We start from the raw sequence: 21,446 nt of genomic DNA on the forward strand, positions 1-21,446 counted from the left end.
AATCTCTTTAAATCTACACGTCATTGTGCACTCTGTCCACTCATTTTGAAGTCCCAGAGTTTGGCTGCGGTACTGCTGTCAGTGTCGTCAGTTGCACTTTTTCTCAGCACATACATATATGGAGAAATACATAAAACATCCTGTTTTAGTAAAGCAATACAGCTTACTTCTAAGCCTTTACAAAATGATTAAAATCCAATTATGTATCAAATACAAGATTTCAGTTGTATATAAAAGCTTTTTACAAAATAATGAAGAAAAACTAAACTCTGTCTAAATATGTTGTGGAAGACCCAACACTACCAACCAACCACACCAGTCATAAGACTGATGACACAACTTTAAACACGGCACCCATTCTACCTCATCAGGGTTCCCTCTCCTTCCTTTCCTCATATTTCTCTTCACCCCTTTTTTCCTTTTCCACCCTCCTTTACCTAACCCACCCCCTCTTCCACCTGCACATTTTAGCCTCAACGATACCGCCATCTCCTCCCCACCCCTTCTCATTTCCCAACAACCACTCCTATCTCATCGATACCACGCACATGTCTTTCATCCTTATGCCACTGTGCTCCTGTCCTCCTCCATGCCCAACCTCCTCCTCTTCACCAATCGCCTGTTCCACCAATCCTGTGAAGGGCACCATAGTGTGAAGGACAAGATATTTCAAAACATTGTGGAAGCTGTTCTTCAAGTCTCTTTCATTTAAACTAAAAATTACTGGTTTTATTAAACTTTACTCATTGTTTTTGGAAATTACGGTTTTATTATGATCGTTTCTGTCAGAACACCCACATTTACTTCATATACAGTAATTGGCCAATTATCAGAACATATTTTCTTTCTGTGCATGATTAAATGAAACTGCTAGTACCAAATATATAAATAGGAAATTTTCAACATCATAGAAAATAAACTATGTAGTAGTATTTAGTTTACATTAATATTTCATTCAGTTTATTATGTAAAGTGGCATAAATTACACATACAGTAGCAAACATTACCTAGACACACATAGATATTTTACCATATTGTAATCATATTTCCCTTTATGTAGTTGACTTTATTATTTGCTTATGCCTGTGTTTTCATTAATTACTTCTCCTAAGAAACCTTGTCAACTGAAAGAGTGTATTGGCAAACACAAAATAGTATGAAGACTGGATAATGTTACAGATCCTCATTGTCTCTATTGCATATAATATAACTCATATTTACCATATTTTGTCACTTTATTTATGTCACAGCATTTTGTTGATTCCTTACTCCATTGCCATTGATACATTTCTACATCATCATATAATCATTTAATGATAAAAATCCATGCTGTGTTCCTTTTTTACAAAACTGACTATACAAAATCACATCTACAGCAATAAACCAATCCCATTACCTAACACAGCATCTCTCTCTATTTCTTAAGAGATAAAAGCTTGTATATTACATTTCATTAGCTTAGGTAATGAGATGGTTTTACTTTTAAAAATATTTTTTTTTTCTCATTGTGCCTGATTGACTTTTTTTATCACAAATGCTTCTCATTGTCCTAGTTTAGGTAACACTTTTATTTCATCCCAAAATTATTTATTCTAGCATGAACGGCAAAGTACTGATATATAGCTATGAACACTGACATATTGTGATAAACTGATTTTATTTCTGTCAGAACAATAGTAAATTTACTGTTGCAGCTGCTGCAGTAGCCACCAGAAAGATCGCGGGAGGCGCACATCGGCACGGCGCGTCACGGACGGTAGTTGCCGCAAATAGAGTCCCGTCCACCAGAGGGCACACGAGAATTTGGCCGCGACCTCTGCCAGCGGAACAACAAGAACAACTCAGGCAGCATGGGCCGGGCCCAGTGAGTTCACATCGGGAATGCCTATGAGACAGTTCCCGGTCTACTCAGAAGTGCGACAGAAAACGTGAACCGTGTTACTACAGAATTGGGGCGTGTCGATGTGCGCCTCCTGTGATCTTTCTGGTGGCTACTGCAGCTGCTATATTATTTGCTGATTGCACACTCAACTTCAGACAGTAAAATCAAAGATATCTTGCCATTATTTTCCCAAATCTCATCAATATTACTAATCGCCCAAACATATATAAGACAATTTTGCATCACATTTTTTCTGAAATAACTTTTAAACATCATTTGCTTCCATCTTCTGATATCTTATTTGTATACTCAAGATTTAGAAATTCTGTCATGTAATGTAGGCTGTATACAGTGCTTATAATTGTGTTATTCAACAAATGACTAAGCATCCTTCAGGACAGAAACTTATACAGTGGTAAAGATGTAGAAGATGGATGACCAAAACAGAGAGAGAATTCTAGGACAGAAAAGATGTAGATGTTGGATAACCATCCTGGAACAGAACCGTAGGACAAGAAAGATGTAGATGATGGGTGACCAAGCTGGGACAGAATGCCAAGACAGGAAAGATGTAGAAATGAGTGGACCAGGAAGCAAAGAATCATTACACCAAGGTAGGGAAGGATTACAACAACATAGTTTATTCACTAATTTACAGTAAACCCCTATTTAATTACTTTAATCATTGTCCAAAGAGTTTTCAATTTGGCAGCTGACACCACTTTACGTGGGGTCAACAATGATGATATGTGCAAGGTTGGAGTCCCTTGCAGCACAGAACTATAAATTGTGTTACCTCTACCTGAAAATGTGACATCTTGTTACTGGTGAAGAGACAATAAACATTTCATGTCTCTTTGTAGTCACAAGAAAATAGTGAAAGGTACCAGGTTCGAATCCCTGGCACGCAAAAATCATTTGTATTGTCATTTCAGGTTCCAGTATCATGCTATTGGTGAACATACTTAATATCTGACACCTGATCAATTCATATAGGTACTGAGTTTTACTCCTCGTCCATCACCACAACTTCACTTCATGGGGTTACGCACTTGTGTGTTGCACTTTATTACATACCATCTGGGGTTATTTCTCAGGCCCAGTGAAAGCGTCATGGGGTTGCCGGTGCAGTGTGAAATGTATTGTCATTTATCTCCAAGTCTGGACATTTAGCCTTGTAAACCAATACTGGTGAACACTTCGATAGTGTATGCATCTTAATTGCCTAGTCGAGTCTCAATCAGACATGCAAGCTTTGTTTGGTTAACAGTGGGTTCAAATTCGTATCACGAACGACAACACATGCCATTTAAAGAGCAGGATAAGACTTCTGAAGTGTCACATATTCTAATGAAGTTTAATTTAAAAACGTTAGGGACTGTCTCATCTATAATAACTTGTTTTCTCTCACCATACAGTGAAGATGCTGAGTCGAAGATAGGCATGACAAAAGGACTGTCACAATATAAGCTTTTGGCCAACAAGGCGCTTGTCGAAAACAGATAACACACACACACAAATGCAACTCTCACAGACATGACTACAGCCTCTGGCAGCTGAAGCCACACATATTGTTACGTTCCACCATGGATTTTCTATTGTTTGATACTTGTTTTCTAATATTTATTGTATTGTGGTATTATTTGTGGTATTATTTTACATCTGGACTGACTGCCGTAATGAGCAGTGGTATCCAGTGGTCTCTTGTGGTAGTTGCTGTGTATAGTCAGGTGGCTAAACCCCACAGGATTTCAGCATTCAGAGGAGCTGCAACATAGCTGTGTTACATTGGTTGTATTCAGTAGTGGCCCACTATTTTTGCTGTCAAGTGTACATCATGTTAAGTGCAGCTTTAAATGTCAACACATCACACCACCATGGTTTGCAAAGGTCAGGTTATATGCGGAACATGTGGTTCAGCTGCCCATGAATGATGTCCTAAATGAATACCCCACACATGTGTGTAAATTACCATTCATTTTGGAGGAAGCAAAATGGTAATCCAAGAAGAGCACAGAATCCAGGAGATAAAGTTTACCAATGCTTCTCTTACTTTGAAGTGAAGAAGACATAGGGCCACACAGCCACCTACTTCAGTGAAGTTATTCATCTCAAAACTATACCAGCCTGTACAAAAGACTTGTAGTGGCAACCAGACACTAACAGCTGAACAGAGCCAAACCTACACTTATATATGTACCCTTGAACTTTCCACTTACAACTGAAGCAATGGTGGCTGCAGGACATATTGTTGGGAAGAATAATACACCTTCATGTCAGAGAGAAACAGAAAAAAAAATCTGTTAAAACAGCCTTACCAATGTCCCAAAACTTGAACCTGAGGATGAAAAACAACAGGCTAGAAAAAACGGTCCAAAACCATCAGTCCATGCGATCTTCATCCTATCTGATGAATCAGATGATGACCATGTTATAGGTGGTATCAATGTTGATGTCTGCCTTGGAGATCAGCAAGTTCCTCTCACCCTCCCTTGTTGCAGACTCCCCACCAAGGAGGAATAACAATGGGAAAACAGCAGAAAAACGTCACTGCTAAGGTGGCTTTCATACTACAATGGATAATCAACTGGTTTTGGGCACATGTGGTGGGTCTATGACTATTAAATCAGGGAAGATCAAAGTGTGTAATTTTTCAGCAGATACATTTTAAGCTATATGACACCCTTGGACTACATGGTTGTGGCTACCACAAAAAAATATGTCCTTATGACAGAGAAGGCTGAAGAAGGAGTGACTATTCTCATAAACAACACAGCCCTAAACAGAGGGTGGAGCATTCACTGCAGCAGTGCATTAGTGTCGTTCATTCTTCTTTATCTTTCTGTGTGCTCTCCATCCCACATGCCCACTGCTCAGTGGAAAATGGTTGATGACTTTTACTGGTGATCACTTCTTGATCTAGATTCACCTTCCACACAGAGTGGTGCCCAGAATAAAACTGGCATTACCGGTGCTCCGTAAGGCAAACACGAAAGGGGTACAGTTTACAAAAGTCACCCAGAACTAGATTTCTGGATGACGTTTCTAAACTGTACCCCTTTCCATTAATCTCTCCAGTCCTTTCCCTTCACTCCTCTTTCTTCCCCTTCAACTCTTCTGCCAGAAGGAGGAGCCACTGGCTCCAAAAGCTTGATAAATTGACTGACCTAGAAAGCTATGCACAATGGGCCAAAATCATGCAAAGCAAAATCCCTGTGGTTATTAGTGTCAGTGAGGTGGTGTTTTAGGTTAGCAAAAGATTCAGGCAACCTGTTGTGAAGGAACTTACTAGTATTCTACAATATTGTAGAATATTACATTGGTGTCACATGTGTCTTCATTCATAATGTATAAAATATTCTACCAAGAACTCTCATAACAGTCCATCAATGCAAATGTTTAACAATGCATAGAAAAATAATGTTAGCTCCCTTCATCAGGACATTAGAGGACTGAGTAATAAGGTAAAAAGGATCTTCATCTCCTTCATAAAGTTAGTGAGAGCTGAGTTTTGTGCCTATCTGAACACTAAATGACATCACAGTTAAAGCAGTTATATATAAAGGTTGCACTCTGGCATCTTACTTATGTAGAACTAATGTGCATGAAGGTTAAGGTTCTACATAATTATATAAACACAGGACACAAGTGCAAAAACATTGAAATGAGTAGATTCTATAGAAATCAACATGTAGAAGTGAGTGCTTGTTCAATAATACTGAATAATAGTTCAGCCTTAATTGTAACTGTATACAGATTTCTACTGGGCAATTTTGATCTGTTTGTGGGGCATATGGATTCCTTATCATGCTATCTATGAGACAACAAGAAGCAGTTAACAGTCTGTGGTTATTTCAATGTGCATTTTGTGAATATAGAAAAAGACATCTGGACACCTTATTTGGTATTCATAGTTTGATATGTTGTTGTTGTTGTTGTTGTGGTCTTCAGTCCTGAGATTGGTTTGATGCAGCTCTCCATGCTACTCTATCCTGTGCAAGTTTCTTCATCTCCCAGTACGTACTGCAACCTACATCCTTCTGAATCTGCTTAGTGTATTCATCTCTTGGCCTGGAAATGCCTTAGAATTTAAAACATGGTTCTTAAATCTCTGTCTTACCATTATATAATCTATCTGATACCTTTAGTATCTTCAGGATTCCGCCATGTATACAACCTTCTTTTATGATTCTTGAACCAAGTGTTAGCTATGACAGTTTGATGCTGTCATTTTGGAAATTTTATTATTGATATCATCACAGTTTGATATCAATAATTAAATTTCCAAAATGACAGCATAAAGACAGTAGAATAATGTTCAATAATTGATCATGTTTTCTTTGATGAAGCTCAAAGCTAGAAAATAACTGTACACTCTATGATCACGATGCACAGTTAGTTAAGATATACATGGTAGTGGCTTACCGTTTATTCTCCTCAGTGTAAATCAGTTAGAATATTTAATGTTTCTGAGACAACAAATTTTAAGAATAGTTTACAACACATGACCTGGGAAAAAATTTATAGTGAATTAAATGGTGAAATAAAATTTAATTTATTCCATGATAAAGTCATATTGTTGTTTGAAAACAGCTTTCCTCATAAAATAATCAAAAAGGACATTAAACATCCAAGTAAAGAAACATGGATCACTATCTGGTTTAAAGCATAATGTGAAAGGCAAAGAGAAGTGTATCTGTTGGCAAGAACAGGTAAAGATCCTGCAGTAGTTGCATACTCCAGAAATGACTCAAAATGACTAAGAAAGTCATTTGAAAACCAATAAATGTTCACCTTACATCAAAAATCATTGCAACAATAGACATAATCCATATTGAATGTAGTCCTATATGGAACGTAGTGAAATGAGGGACAGGACAGCATCATTGTTGATTCAAATGGAGGGGCTATACATGATCAGTCCTAGGTAGCAGGTATGTTTTTAATCTACGTATGTTTGCAGATGGGGATATTCAGCTGGAAAATAATTGTTAAAATTCATCGTGGACCTTCATCTGCACAATTCGCTTCACTACTAGTTTCGGTCAAATAAACGTTATGGAGCATAAGCTGCCATAAACAGCTGGAAAGTTATACCCTAATAGGAGTAATTTGCTCTTTTGAGCCCACCATAGTAGTGAAACAATTTCTTTTCAATAATGGCTGTGTACAATAGTTTTCATGGAGAAGCAAAGCTCACAACAGCAACTAACACACTGACCGATGTACATTATACTACATAACATCACAGGTTGGCATTTTGCATGACCTGTCTAAGCTGTTTGATTGTGTAAATCACAATATCCTCCTAGATAAAATGAGGTTTTGTGGAACTGGCAGTAACAGTCAACTGATGAATAAAAAGTTCCAACACCAAGAAATAACTGTTGAGTAATGAAATTTCAGGAACACATTTTTTCTAGGTAACATATTTAAGTGATTAATGTTGAAAAATCACTGGTTAATGTAAACATGAGAAAAACCATTGCAAATGTGAAATGTTGGTACATTAATAACTGATGTAACTGCCAGAATGTTGAATGCAAACATGCATTCATTTTGTTGTGCAGGTACTGGATATGAGTTTGTGGAGTGGAGTTCCATGTCTGTTGCACTTGGTCAGAGTCAATACAGGGATAATTAATGCTGGTTGTGGATAAAGCTGGTTGTCATCTGATGATTTCCCATACATGCTCGATTGGAGATGTACATGGTGACTGAGCAGGCCAAGGCTACAAGTCAGCATTGTTTGATGTTCAGAATATTCCTATCTCCCAACTGCGGTGACAGGCACTGCACTCACATGAGATTTTATTTCAGTTAGCAGAACACTGTTCTATTCTGTGCTCACTTGTTTCACAGCAGTGTTGACTCAGTGCTGGTCATGATGCTGCAGGACTTCCACAAAACTCATGCTTGCGTATGCAGTTGCTACTCATAGTCATTCATTGATTCTGTCATGAAGTGCAAAGCCAGTGTATACTCAAAATCTGAGTTTCAGGTCTGGAGGGAGGGGGGGGGGGGGGGCAGAAAGATAGTAGATGTTAATTTTTGGACAAATGATGAAATAGTTTTGAGATATCACAGTAAATGATTCTGGGTGCACTTTCTCTTAATGAATATTCACATGTTGTGGCATCTGTCTGCCTGGTTAGGAATGGTGCAAGTTTGATTTGTGGTGATTTTTTGTAGGCAAGAAGAGAGGGGCAACTACCTTCGCCTGCCCCTTAATGGCTACATCTTTGATACAAAGTATTGCATACACCTGATATTTAGCCTTTCTTAATCTAATATGTTTAGCTTGAATCTAGCCTTCAAGATGTTCTTTTGTAACCATAATTTTCAGCCCTTTAAGTGCTCTTATGACCAGATTATATTGTCACTGCCAGAAACTGAATACAGTCAGGTGAGTTTACATTAACCACAGTTCTTTACTTTCCTCCACTTGCGAAATGAACTGAGCTGCTGGGAAATGGCCTTCTGTTATTAGTTATTCAGTTTTATTGGTGTATCTTCAATGCAATTTATTTTCAAAAAAGTATTACCCATAGACCATATGGTATGAACATTTATGCATTCAGGGCATAAATTTGCTATACATGCTCATTTGAGGCATGAAAAACATATTTATAATAAAAAATCGCTTTCTAAATTCAGTGAACTTAGGCTTTTAACCACTGTAATCAAACCTAAATGTCTTATGAATCAGAAACTTTAATTTTAAATGGAAAGAGGGATACTGAAGAAATTCAAAAGAAAGAAATTTCATGAGTAGATCCTGACACAGTGAACAACGCCCTTCTTTTAATGATAACCACCCCAGTTGACATACGTCAATAGCACTCTCTCCGCTATTTTGCAATAATACAAACTCAGCTGCCCTTCTTGAATTTTTTTGATGTCTTCCACCAGTCCCAGCTGATGTAGATCCCACACCACACAGCAGTACCCCAGAAGAGGACAGGCAAGCATGTGTAAGCAGTCTCGTACACCTGTTGCACTTCCTAAGTGTTCTGCCAATAAACTGCTGCAGTTCTTGGTTTGCTCTCTTCTCAACATTGTCTATGTGATTGTTCCAATTTAAGTTATTTGTAATTGTGATCTCTAAGTATTTAGTTGAATTTATGGTCTTTAGATTTCTGTGACTTATCGTGTAATCAAAATTTAGCAGATGTCTTTTAGCACCCATGTGGATGACTTCATACTTTTTTATTATTTTGAGTCAGTTACCACTTTTTACATGATATAGATGTCTTGTATAAATCATTACACATTTGGTTTTCATCAGCTGATGACCTTACATGATGGTAAATGACAGCATCATCTGCAAACAATCTAAGAGGGCTGCTCAGATTGTCTCGTACGTCATTTATGTAGATCAGGAACAGCAGAAGGTCTATCACATTTCCTTGGGAAATGCCAGTTATTACTTCTGATTTACTCGATGACTTTCTGTCAGTTACTATGAACTGTTATCTTTCTGACTGGAACTCATGAACCAAGTTCACACAACAAAAGCAAAACTCATTACGCATAGAATTTGTTTAGAAAACAATTGTGAGGAATGGTGTCAAAAGCCTTCTAGAAATCTAAAATATATGTAATAAGTCTGACATCTGCTGTTGATAGCTCTCATTACCTCATGAGAATAAAGAGCTAATTATATTTTACAAGAACAGTATTTTCTGAATATATTGTAGCTATTTGTTAATAAGTCATGTTATTTGAGGTAATTCATAATGTTCAAACATAGTATATGTTCCAAAATACCACTGCAGATGACTATTTTATATGCCATGCTGGATCACTTCTCTGCTAGCTAGGCTATGGAACAGCTGACAATTCTTGTTACCCTTGCTTGTACTGCTCTCACTATAACACATGCTATACAGTTGCAAATCATGGGCCTGCGATGCAAATTTTTGTTAGTGACACTGGGCGTTTTCAACCTTTATTATCATCATCTTGTGAAGTTATGATCTGAAGATGGTTGTGAAGAACAACCAAAACTAGTCACTGTCCTTTAACTATGAATTGAAAATTGTGGTCTATGCGTTAAAAGATATTACATTAAAATTTTTTGTTCAGTAAATTATATTAAGACTGCCACCTCCTCCCTGACATCTAGCTTCACTAATAATTAGGTTTATTTCCAGAGTGTTTTGTTATTAGTACCTCTGAATTTCTAAAGGCTTGTAACAGAGTAATTTGCTATTCAGCATACTACTTGAGAGATCTTTTTCTCCATATTGTAATAAGAATACTTTCCAGATCACTGCAAATGGATATAATACACAATGTGTTTCACAGTACACACTGTTGACATTTTAGTTAAATAAACTCTCAGAATCTCAGGTATTAAACCTGGTGCCATCATCCAAATGGTCCAATATTTCAGGATGCTAACTGTCCATTTTCAGGTGGCCATGGCCATCCGCACAACATACTATCATCTGCCAGGAAAGCCTAAAAACACAAATGAATTCTTGCTTCTTCAGTGCCATGGTTGACCTTTAAAAAATTTAGGACGCTGTCATTTGTTCAGCAACAGGTAGAATTAACTTACTGAACGATGGTAATTGTAGTAAAAATCCAAACAATTTTATCTCTCTCTCTCTCTCTCTCTCTCTCTCTCTCTCTCTCTCTCTCTCTCTTCCCCACCCCAACCTGCCACCTGACCACCTCTCTCTCTTGATACTTCCAGTTTTCCCCAAATATTATTCAGTAACACCCATGAAACATCGACCTTGCCTTTGGTGGAGAGGCTTGTGTGCCTCAGTGATGCAGATAGCCGTACCGTAGGTGCAACCACAATGGAAGGGTATCTGTTAAGAGGCCAAACAAATGTGTGGTTCCTGAAGAGGGGCAGCAGCCTTTTCAGTAGTTGCAAGGGCAACAGTCTGGATGATTGACTGATCTGGCCTTGTAACACCAATCAAAACGGCCTTGCTGTGCTGGTACTGTGAACAGCTGAAAGCAAGGGGAAACTACAGTCCTAATTTTTCCCGAGCTTTACTGTGTGGTTACATGATGATGGCATCCTATTTAAAAAAGACTTCAGGTCAGGTGAATACATGGTTATAAATCAAATATGGGTAATCCAGTGGTATGCCAACTACATCCACAGATGATGAAGAAATTGAAGAAATGTATGATGAGATAAAAGACATTATTCAAATAGTTAAGGGAGATAAAAATTTAATAGTCATGGATGACTGGAATTTGACAGTAGGACAAGTTGTAGGTGAATATGGACTGAGGGTAAGGAATGAAAGAAGAAGCTGTCTAGTAGAATTTTGCACAGAGTGTAACTTAATCATTGCTAACACTTTGTTTAAGAGTCACAAAAGAAGGTTGTATATGTGGAAGAGACCTGGAGGCACTGGAAAGTGTCAGATAGATTATATAATGGTAAGATAGAGATTTAGGAACCAGGTTTTAAATTGTGAGACATTTCCAGGGGCAGACGTCAACTCTGACCACAGTTTATTGGTTATGACTAAAGGTTAAAACTGAAGAGACTGCAGAAAGGTAGGAACTAGAGGTTGTATGAAGTTTCAGAGGGAGCGTTAGGGAACAATTGACAAGAACAGAGGAAAGGAATACCATGAAAGAAGAATGGCTACTTTTGACAGACAAAATAGTGATGGCAGCAGAGGATGAAGTAGGTAAGAGGATGAGGACTAGAGGTACTGAATTTAATTGATGAAAGGAGAAACTATAAAACGTAGTAAATGAAACAGGCCAAAAGGAATACAAATGTCTCTAAAATGAGATCAACAGGAAATGCTAAATGGCTAAGTGGGAATGGCTAGAGGACAAATGTAATTATGTAGAAGCATATATCACTAGGGGTAACATAGATGCTACCTATGGAGAAATTAGAGAGACCTTTAGGGAAAAGGGAACCACCTGTATGAATATCAAGAGCTCAGATGGTAAACAAGTCCTAAGCAAAAAAGGGAAAGCTGAAAGGTGGAAGAAGTACATAGAGGGTCTATACAAGGATGATGTACTTGAGGACACTATTAAGGACACAGAAGAGGACATAGTTGAAGATGAGATGGGAGATATGATACTGCGTGAAGAATTTGACAGAGTACTGAAAGATCTAAGGAGAAACAAGGACCCAGGAGTGGACAACATTCTGTTAGAACTACTGATAGCCTTGGGAGAGCCAGCCATGACCAAGCTTTTCTATCTGGTGGGCAAGATGTATGAGACAGACGAAATACCCTCACACTTCGGGAAGAATAAAATAATTCCAATCCCAAGGAAAGCAAGTGTTGGCAGGTGTGAAAAATTACTGAATATCAGTTTAATAAGTCATGATTGCAAAATACTAACACAAATTCTTCACAGATGAATGGAAAAACAGTTAGAAGCCAACATCAGGGAAGATCAGTTTAGATTCCATAGAAATGTTGGAACACACAAGGCAATACTGACCCTATAACATACTTTAGAACATAAGCTAAGGAAAGCAAACCTACATTTCTAGCATTTGCTAACTTGGAGAAAGCTTTTGACAATGTTGATGAAATATACTCCCTTTCAAATTCTGAAGGTGGCAGGGGTGAAATACAGGGATCAAATGGCTATTTTCAATTTGTTCAGAAACCAGATGGCAGTTATAAGAGTTGAGGAGCATGAAAACAAAATAGTGGTAGAGAAGGGAGTGAGAGAGGATTGTAGCCTATCCCTCATGTTATTCAGTCTGTATATTGAGCCAGCAGTGAAGAAAACTAAAGAAAAATTCAGAGTAGGAATTAAAATCCACGGAGAAGAAATAAAATCTTTGACGTTTACCAATGACACTGTAATTCTGTCACAGACAGAAAAGGATCTGGAAGAGCATTTGAACAAAATGGACAGTGTCTTGAAAGGAGAATGTAAGATGAACATCAGCAATAACAAAATGAGGATAATGGAATGTAGTTGAATTAAATCAGGTGATGCTGAGGGAATTGAATAAAGAAATGAGCCACTTAAAGTATTAGATGAGTTTTGCTATTTGTGAAGCAAAATAACTGAGGACGATCAAAGTAGAGAGGATATAAAATGTAGACTGGACATGGCAAGGAAAGCGTTTCTGAAGAAGAGAAATTTGGTATAGATATAAGAGTGAGGAAGTCCTTTCTGAAAGTATTTGTATGGGGTATAGCCGTGTATGGAAGTGAAACATGGGCAATAAATAGTTTATACAAGATGAGAATAGAAGCTTTCAAAATGTAGTGCTACAGAAAAATGCTGAAGGTTAGATGGGTAGATCGTGTAACTAATGAAGAGGTACTGAATAGAATTGAGGATAAGAGGAATTTGTGGCACAACTTGACTACGAGAAGGGATCAGTTGGTAGGACTTGTTCTAAGGCATCAAGGTCTCCTCAATGTAGTATTGAAGGGAAGTGTGGAGGGTAAAAATCATATAGGGAGCCCAAGAGATGAATATACTAAGCAGATTCAGAAGGATAGAAGGATGTAGGTTGCAGCAGTTACTTAGAGATCAAGATACTTGCACAGGATAGAGTAGCATGGGGAGCCTTTAATCTCCCCCCCTGCCTCCTTCCTGATTCCAATTTATTTTCCACATTAAACAATGTCCATCAAAGTCTTTTATGATGGTTTGAGAGGAGCAAAACTTACAATAAACTTTCTAGTTTACTTAGCTTGTCATGTTGAGTTGGCTCCAGTTGTTCTTGTCTAGGGTTCTGATTGTTGAAACTGAAAAAATCACATCAGGTCCTCAAGGTTTGTTTGAATTAAATAAATCTGAAGATTGTTGTTGCTGCTTTTTTATGCAAATATATTTTCTCATATTTTAGTATACCATACAGTATTTTTATTTTTCATGTTAACAAAGCTGGAATTACATTGTTCATGCAAAAATACATCTGATCGCACCTCAGAGACATATTTAGGACTATCACACTGAGTGGAAATAAAAATATTCTTAAGGGCTTACAGTTTTTCTTATCAAATGAATTTCTATTAGTTTCTGTTACATTATTAATTTCAATTATTATATCATAAATGAATCCAGAAATAAACATACTAAACAGTACAGGATTGTGTAATTAATAATACAAAATTTAAGTGTGCCAATAATTCGTAATTTCACATGTTTCAAAGAAAATAATTTTAACTGTACTTACAGGTTATAACATCAAAACTAAAATATTTTGTTAAGTAATTCCTTTTCTTAAATTTTATCTTGAACTATAACATATGGTATGCTACTGTGTATAAAATTATATGGAAGTTTTCAGAAAAGCAGCTGAGACATTATTGACCTGTCCAAAACTCAAAAAATAAAACTTCAATCAACAACTACTGTTGAGGAAAAGTATATCTACAGCAGTAGTTGCCATTACAACATCCCCCTCATATAATATGGAAATAATGTGTTTACAATATTTTGTGACCTACTGTAAGGTTTGCCAAATGGTGCACAAAATAATGCCAAAAGGTAGAATACAGATTCTCAAAGTTAAATTCTGAAATTACAAGAAAATTTAAGGTTGAATGATCATCACTTCCCTATGAACACAAGTATAGGTTAGCTTACAAAAAACTGCAAAAGGCATCTGACAAATTTCTGCTTACAATAAACAGAGTTCTTGTTGCATACAATTTGTCTATAGTCCAAATAAGTGTGAAACCTGAGTAGTGAAATGGTAAAATTAACATATGGCAACAATTTCCAAAATTGTGGGCAAAATTCACATGAAGTTGCGCAAAACATAACAAAAATATCTACTATGCACGTCACAATCTATACTTATGTAAGGACATTGCATTCAGATTTTCAGACCTATGGAACATTCTGTTCCATAACAAATTAAACAAAGTCAAAACTGCAACATTGCAACACTAAACTATAGAAATAAGTGCAGAGACAACTTGATGTACTAGAATTAAAAATTGCAAGTTTACATCTATGAAGTTACACCTTCAAAATCATCAAAAGAGAAGAAAAAATTTCGGAGTCTAAGTGTATGATGAGTGAGCCAGCTCAAAAACTCTCAATGATGGGTACTGCCCAGAAGAATATACTTGATCACAAGTAGGAGTATAGCACAAAATTAATCAGGTACATAAACCAGAGTATGTAACGATATGTTGGCTCATGAGAAGAGAAAATAATGAAAAATATTAGGGCTTATGCTTACAATGTGTGGACTGACCCATGTATCCAAACCAAACCGGGTACACACCGGCAGAAATGTTACAACACTATAAAATGAATAAAGTTCATAATCATATATCAATAAGTTCAATAATATGTAAAGAATAATTAGAGGAGGCACTGTTGCACTTTGTGATACCGCTTCTAGGCTTGATAATGTCCCCAATTCAGCACGGAAAAGAGTCAACAAGTTTTTTCACTTACGGCGTGTCCAGGTGAAAGCTAAATAACTCAATCTTAGTACCACTGAAAATGCCTAGGGCTGGCTGGATAAAAAAGGTGAAACGAAGGGATCAATATCCCTGCATACCCTTGACTCTATGGAACCTAATCCGTCAGGGGTTTCACCTGGACATGGCGTAACTGAGAAAACTTGTTGACTCTCTTCTGTGCTGAATTGAGGACATTATCAAGTCTAGAGGCAGTATCACACAGTGTTAACATAATGTCTCCTGGGACTAGTTATCTGCCTGGTGCTCTGAAGTTCAGTTGAGCTGCACTCCACATATGTGTGTGGCTATCTCCCTTATATCATGATTGGCCTGTGACACTACACAGCTACGTTGGAACCAATGTGCCTAGTGATTTTTGTTCTGACAATCCTGATGCCATGGTGCAATTTGTATCACAAATCTCTTCACCGTTTGTCACTTACTATATCAACACTATAGACAATACAAGGAGGGAAGAGAGTTGTAGCTGAAGGATAGTACACCTGACTGGTCGGTGACTGTGACTGATTTTAGAATCATGTGAAGGTATACACAGTAGGAAGCACTATCAGCAGTTTCCGTCATTTTCTACAGTTTTTGTTGGTGTGAGACATGAGGCTATGTTTGAGCAGCATTTGCCAGTATTACAAGATCTGCACATTAAGGGCTGTGAAATACATTTAAGCTATTTGGAGTGTATTTTAATTATTCAGTTACATACTTTCATTGCTCGTAAAATTCAGTGTAATTTTGAAACTAGTTACGTAATGTGTAGGCAGTGAAGCCATACTTGGTCAGTCGTACACTATATAGTAAACTGAAACAGAAGAAGTTTTTCAACAATGAAACACAAAATATTTGTAAACTAGCTGAGTCCCTCTGATTTCATAACAATTTTCCCTGTCTTGAAAATGGAAATACATTTTAACTGCCAATAGGCTCTATTTAAAATAGATTTTGACTTGAAAATGGTTTCCAATAATACTTCTTAATTTGGTATCACTTAGTGGTTATTGGTGTACACTATAATAATAATAATGTAATACAAGCTATTTGTGGTGACCTTAGAAGAGTTTAATAAATTATATTACATGTCAGATCATAACAAGAGAAGTGAGCTGGATACCGTATGCAAGACAGCCTGCGTGCATCATAGAGGAGAGCTGAATGGTATATCGAGAGCAAATAATACTCCACAAAGGAGCTGCACACTATTTGCTTTTTTGAGGCTGGTCAAACACGTGAACAAGCAGAATACTTGACATCTTACCAACGGTGCAGGGGGTCATTGTCAATGGAATCATACAGAACTTTCCACAACACGTAATGGAAGAACCTCACGTACGATATAGAGAGACAGTCAAGAACTAAGGAGATCACATGTCATGGGAAGGTTTCAAAGGAATGATCCAGAAAGAAATTAAAGAGAGCTGTGTGCAATCAGAGTCAATTAATAACATTATAAAAGAGTCCTGCAGCAGTGAGTAGGGAGGTTCTCAGTGTCAGTACAGAGCATTCAGGGGGCACTGATGCTCTGCACCAGCACCCAATGGAGCTGTAAACACTTCATCTAGTGTAAGATAAGATGGTGCCAGACTCTGGTGAACACACAGCAAATATAAGCTAAGTAGTGCTGTACAACATTCATTGGAATAGTGCTGAACAGAGACACTCTCTCTCCCTCTCTCTCTCTGTCCCAAAAAGTTACACTAGTGGAATTTCATCAAATACCAGGACCAAGTTATTGCTTGGTACCTGTCACTTGTACAGTGGGTGAAATGGCTTGTAAGTACTAGTGATGCAGTTCCCAGTGTTGATTGATTAGTTAGACCGAGTGGCCAGCAGTTAGCAGACTGAGTGACAACCAAACACTTGTCTCTGAGAGAGATCCTTTCTAATAATTATTGAAAGCATCTGACACTCTGATAAGTGGTTTTGGTCCAACACCTCACTGAGCAAATGTGTTCGTTATAACAATAAATTGGTTAAAAAAGAGTAATATCTTGCCTCTGCAGCAAAAATCTCTACCAAATCCACGAGAATTATCAATCTTCTGTAACCTAGCCACCCTACAACCAAGGAGATTTTCTCCCTCTCATCTGTGCTCTAAAGGTTCATAACACAGCAAACTAACCCACAATGATATTAACATTCTGATTGCACCAAGAAAGGTAAGGAACCAGTGCCAGGTTGCGATGTATTAAATTAGTACAGACAAGACTATTTAGCGAGAAGAAAATCAGAATATGTATCTCTCAGAAATACGTCAATCCCTGAATCCCTACTCCAGAAGCTGTCTTAATTACCACTCTAACAACCATGGAGAATGCATATATGCATTCTGTTATTTCAAAGAATAAACGCGCTAGAAAATACTTTGGCGTCGTCTAGCTGTCGCCGCATTTGTTACGAGAAAATCAGATCAGATACTTTTCCAAAGTGAATGAATGTGGATGGTTTGATTGACAATGATTAATTGGTGCGTGGTAGAGGGTATTTTCTGTGGGGACGTTACAATGCCCCACGCAGCGAGCGAAGTTTGTGAGCCTAATTTTGATTTAACGAACACACTTCGCGAGCTATCTATTAGCGTGGGTAACCCGGAAGTGATGAGTGTCAGTCCTCCAACTGAAAAAGATTAATTATGTTTAAGACAGACGACGAAAATAAACATTGGAAACAGAAGAAATGAAGAGACAGGTACTGTGGCTGTATTGCTTTTATGTGCATCAAGGTGTTATGTTTGCTGTGCACAACCAAGGAAGATGATCTTTCATGAGACTGTTATCAGGGTCTACCCATTCGGGAACTTTCTTAAGCAGGGAAACCTTGGAAAACCTCTTAAGCCTAGACGCCCAGCCTACGATACATAGAAGATAGGAAAGCCTACAGAAGAGAAAAAATAATTTTGAAGTTGATCTCTAAAGGAAAGATAGGGATCGATTTATATAACGATTTGGAGAAGAGTGATTTGTGCCTCTAGCAAAAAAAATTTACAATAAATAACTCGAGTTTCTTTATTTTACAATCTTGTTCCCAGGACAATATCTTGCGATGCTGAAACTCCTCCGGATCTTGCATGTCCCCGACATCCACATTTGTAGTCTGTCTTCTACGCGGCCCACAATGGGAAGAGTAGAAGGAACAGGGATACCAGATTTCACATGCAACAATCATTCCAAAAGAATTAGCAATGACCGAAAGGGAAACTCTTCCTGTAAAAGAACTGGTTAGGTTCCACCGTCCAAGATTCTCCTTTTTGAAAACAAAATCCCTATGGCTTCATGCATCCTTTTTCTTACGATGTTCTGCAAGGAATTTAGCCATTGACTTAAAGTTTCCATTTATCCATTGACTAATGCTGTTGCCGAAAACATCATAATAATTACTCTAGTTTGAATTTTCTTTTGGACTTCGCATCACCATTTGTGCTTGTAAGTCCAAAAATTCTGACACATTTCTGTCAATGATTTGTTCTTCGTAATTTAAAGGATTCATGCAACTTGCAGTAGATTTTGGATTCAAATCATCGAATAATGGAAAGTGTGGTTCATTTTATACAAAGACATAATCCATCATTTCCTTGAAAAGTCATATCATTTATCTATACTCATAAAAATTTTATCCTAAATACCTATATTTCTCCGCTTGATTGCTGTAATGTAAAAGTTATTAGTAGTGAGGAATGTGGATTCTCTTCTTTCATTTATTCTCTAATTCATCCGGCATTCATACATGCACATATATGGAAATGGATTTTCAAACAAAATTCCAAAGTGAATAAGACCCATTAAATAACTACTAATTCTATGAATATTACTTTCTTTTGACATTCAACAATAAATCAAGAACTCTTAACGTCTAATTATGACACTTTTTTGAAGTTCAGCATCAATCAGTTTCCCCTCGCGTTTGATGCGAGTCTCTTACAAAGCATATCTGTGTCGTCTATATCGATTCTAACTCTCCCGCCGGCGTCAATTGTTTTGCGCGGGAAATTATCTTTTCGGCATTAACCTTCACTCGTGATCCACCGCCTAAACGCATCACTTCACACGTTTACACATCTAAGCGTGCACTTGAAATTATATATGAACATTCACTGGGAACCTCTTTTGAATATGCAGCGTCATTTTTGGAAAACATTTCTTTCTTCTTGAAGGTCATTCAGATCCTTTATAAATCTTGATGACATTAGCAATGCTAAAGTTCCATGTTTACCCAAACACAGGTGAAGCCTATCTCCACTGTCTTCTTTGCAGCACTCGATAGTAATACTCAGTCACTATTTCTACAATCTGTCTCACTGATTAATTATTTCAGTTTAAAGTTTTCTAACACTAAACACACACAGTTTATTTTTATGTTTTTTCGAGCGTTCATCTCTGTCACTCGCAACACCATTCCTCCCTATCTTCTAATCTTCATTAAATTTTTTCAAGTCGTTATGGGAAAATAACCCTTTAATTTTGTTATATCCCGGGTATGCTAACAGATAAGCCCCAGGGTTCGGAATTTGTAGAATGATGTATGGGCCAGTATATAACAACTCCCATTTATTTATACTCTTCTTTATTAAGGATGATTTGGTATGTCTTTTGACTAGTACCTTCTCTCCGACGTGGTAAGCCTGTACCCTTTTTATTAATTTGTCATATTGTTGTTTTCTCTGATCAGCCTTTTGTGTCATATTTATGATGGCTTGCCTTATTTTTTCTTCCCAAGGCATCTCAGTTTCCTGAGTTTTGGGCATATGTTCAGTCCAGAAGTTTTCTTCTTTTGCCTCAAACATCAATTCATGAGGTGTATATCCAGTGGAGGAGTGGGGCATGTTGTTGTATATCTGTTCAAATTCTTCCACATAATTTGCCCACGCAGTCTGCTTATTATGGCAATAGGTCCTCATAAATCGATTGAACTCTCTAAAAATTCTCTCAACCAAATTGCCTTGTGGGTGGTAAAATGATGTTAGTATGTGTTTCACACCGACTTGAGACAAAGCCTGTTTCCATCGGAGTCCCGTGAATATCTTAGCATTGTCTGTCATTATCGCCTTAGGTATACCAACACGTGGAAGATAATCCCTTATCAATCTTAATACAATTACTTTGGCTGTAGCCGCCTTTATCGGGTAAAGCTTTACGTATTTCATACACACATCGAGAAATGCCAACACATATCTAACACCTCCTCTTGAAGTAGGTAACGGTCCACACAGATCGCACGAAATTAATTCTTTTGGTTCTCGGACTAATATAGAGCATAATGGGTGCTTACTCCCTTTTGAATCCGGCTTTGCTTTTTGACAGATTATGCATTTCTTCAAGACCTCATGCACTCTGCGCTTTATGCTGGGAAAATAACAGTACACACTTATCTTGTTTGCACATTTTGTCGCACCGAAATGTCCCCAGGTTAAATGGGTGAGCCATACAAGTTTCTCTATTTGCGCCTCAGGTATACAAACACACCATCGGACTTTGTTTGGCCTTCCACAGCGGAAAAATAATACGCCATTTACCAGCTTGTAATAATTTGCCATCTGATCCGAAGGTTGCTGTTGTAACCTTTGAGTGACACTTCCCCATTGAGCATCTCTTTTCTGTAACTGTGCCATATGCGCACACAAATTGACATAGTACATCTTATATGGATTTTCCTGCAGCAGCAATACAGGGAATTCTGAGTTATTATTTACTTCAATCTCTTTGGTCAAACCCTGTGGTGACCTTGATAGAGCATCAGCAATAATGTTTTGCTGTCCTGAGACATGCACGATCTTAAATTGCTATTGTTGCAGAGCGAGAGTCCATCTAGCCAGTCTGGGGTGTAACAGTTTACACGTTTGTAAAAACATTAATGATTGATGATCACAATATACGATAGTCTTTGACCCATATAGATAATAATGAAATTTTTTAAATCCCCAGATGACCGCAAGAGCCTCTAATTCTGTCGTTGTGTAAGTTCGTTCACAGTTGGACAAAACACGACTAGCAAACGCAATAGGACAGAAGGTGAGTTTTCCATTTATCTTGCGTACTTGGAGAAGGCACGCTCCAATACCCACATTCGAAAAATCTGTTGACAAGTAAAATTCTTCTTGCATGTCCGGATGGTACAAAAGCGGTGCATTTACTAATTGCTTCTCTATCTCTTTGAAT

The 21,446-nt window shown here is 37.6% G+C and overlaps 1 long non-coding RNA gene across 2 annotated transcripts in view; it reads left to right on the forward strand.

The window, feature by feature from the left end:
- LOC126419280 (uncharacterized) overlaps positions 1-21,446 on the forward strand; it is a 75,978-nt gene that overhangs the window by 13,711 nt on the left and 40,821 nt on the right. The window contains exon 2 of one of the 2 annotated variants that reach the window (XR_007575951.1): positions 1,695-2,496. This is a non-coding gene — a long non-coding RNA (uncharacterized LOC126419280). The remainder of the gene's footprint in view (positions 1-1,694; positions 2,497-21,446) is intronic. The other variant, XR_007575950.1, reaches the window with a different exon arrangement.

Source organism: Schistocerca serialis, chromosome 9 (genome assembly GCF_023864345.2).
Source record: "Schistocerca serialis cubense isolate TAMUIC-IGC-003099 chromosome 9, iqSchSeri2.2, whole genome shotgun sequence".
In the NCBI taxonomy this organism is placed as follows: domain Eukaryota; kingdom Metazoa; phylum Arthropoda; class Insecta; order Orthoptera; family Acrididae; genus Schistocerca; species Schistocerca serialis.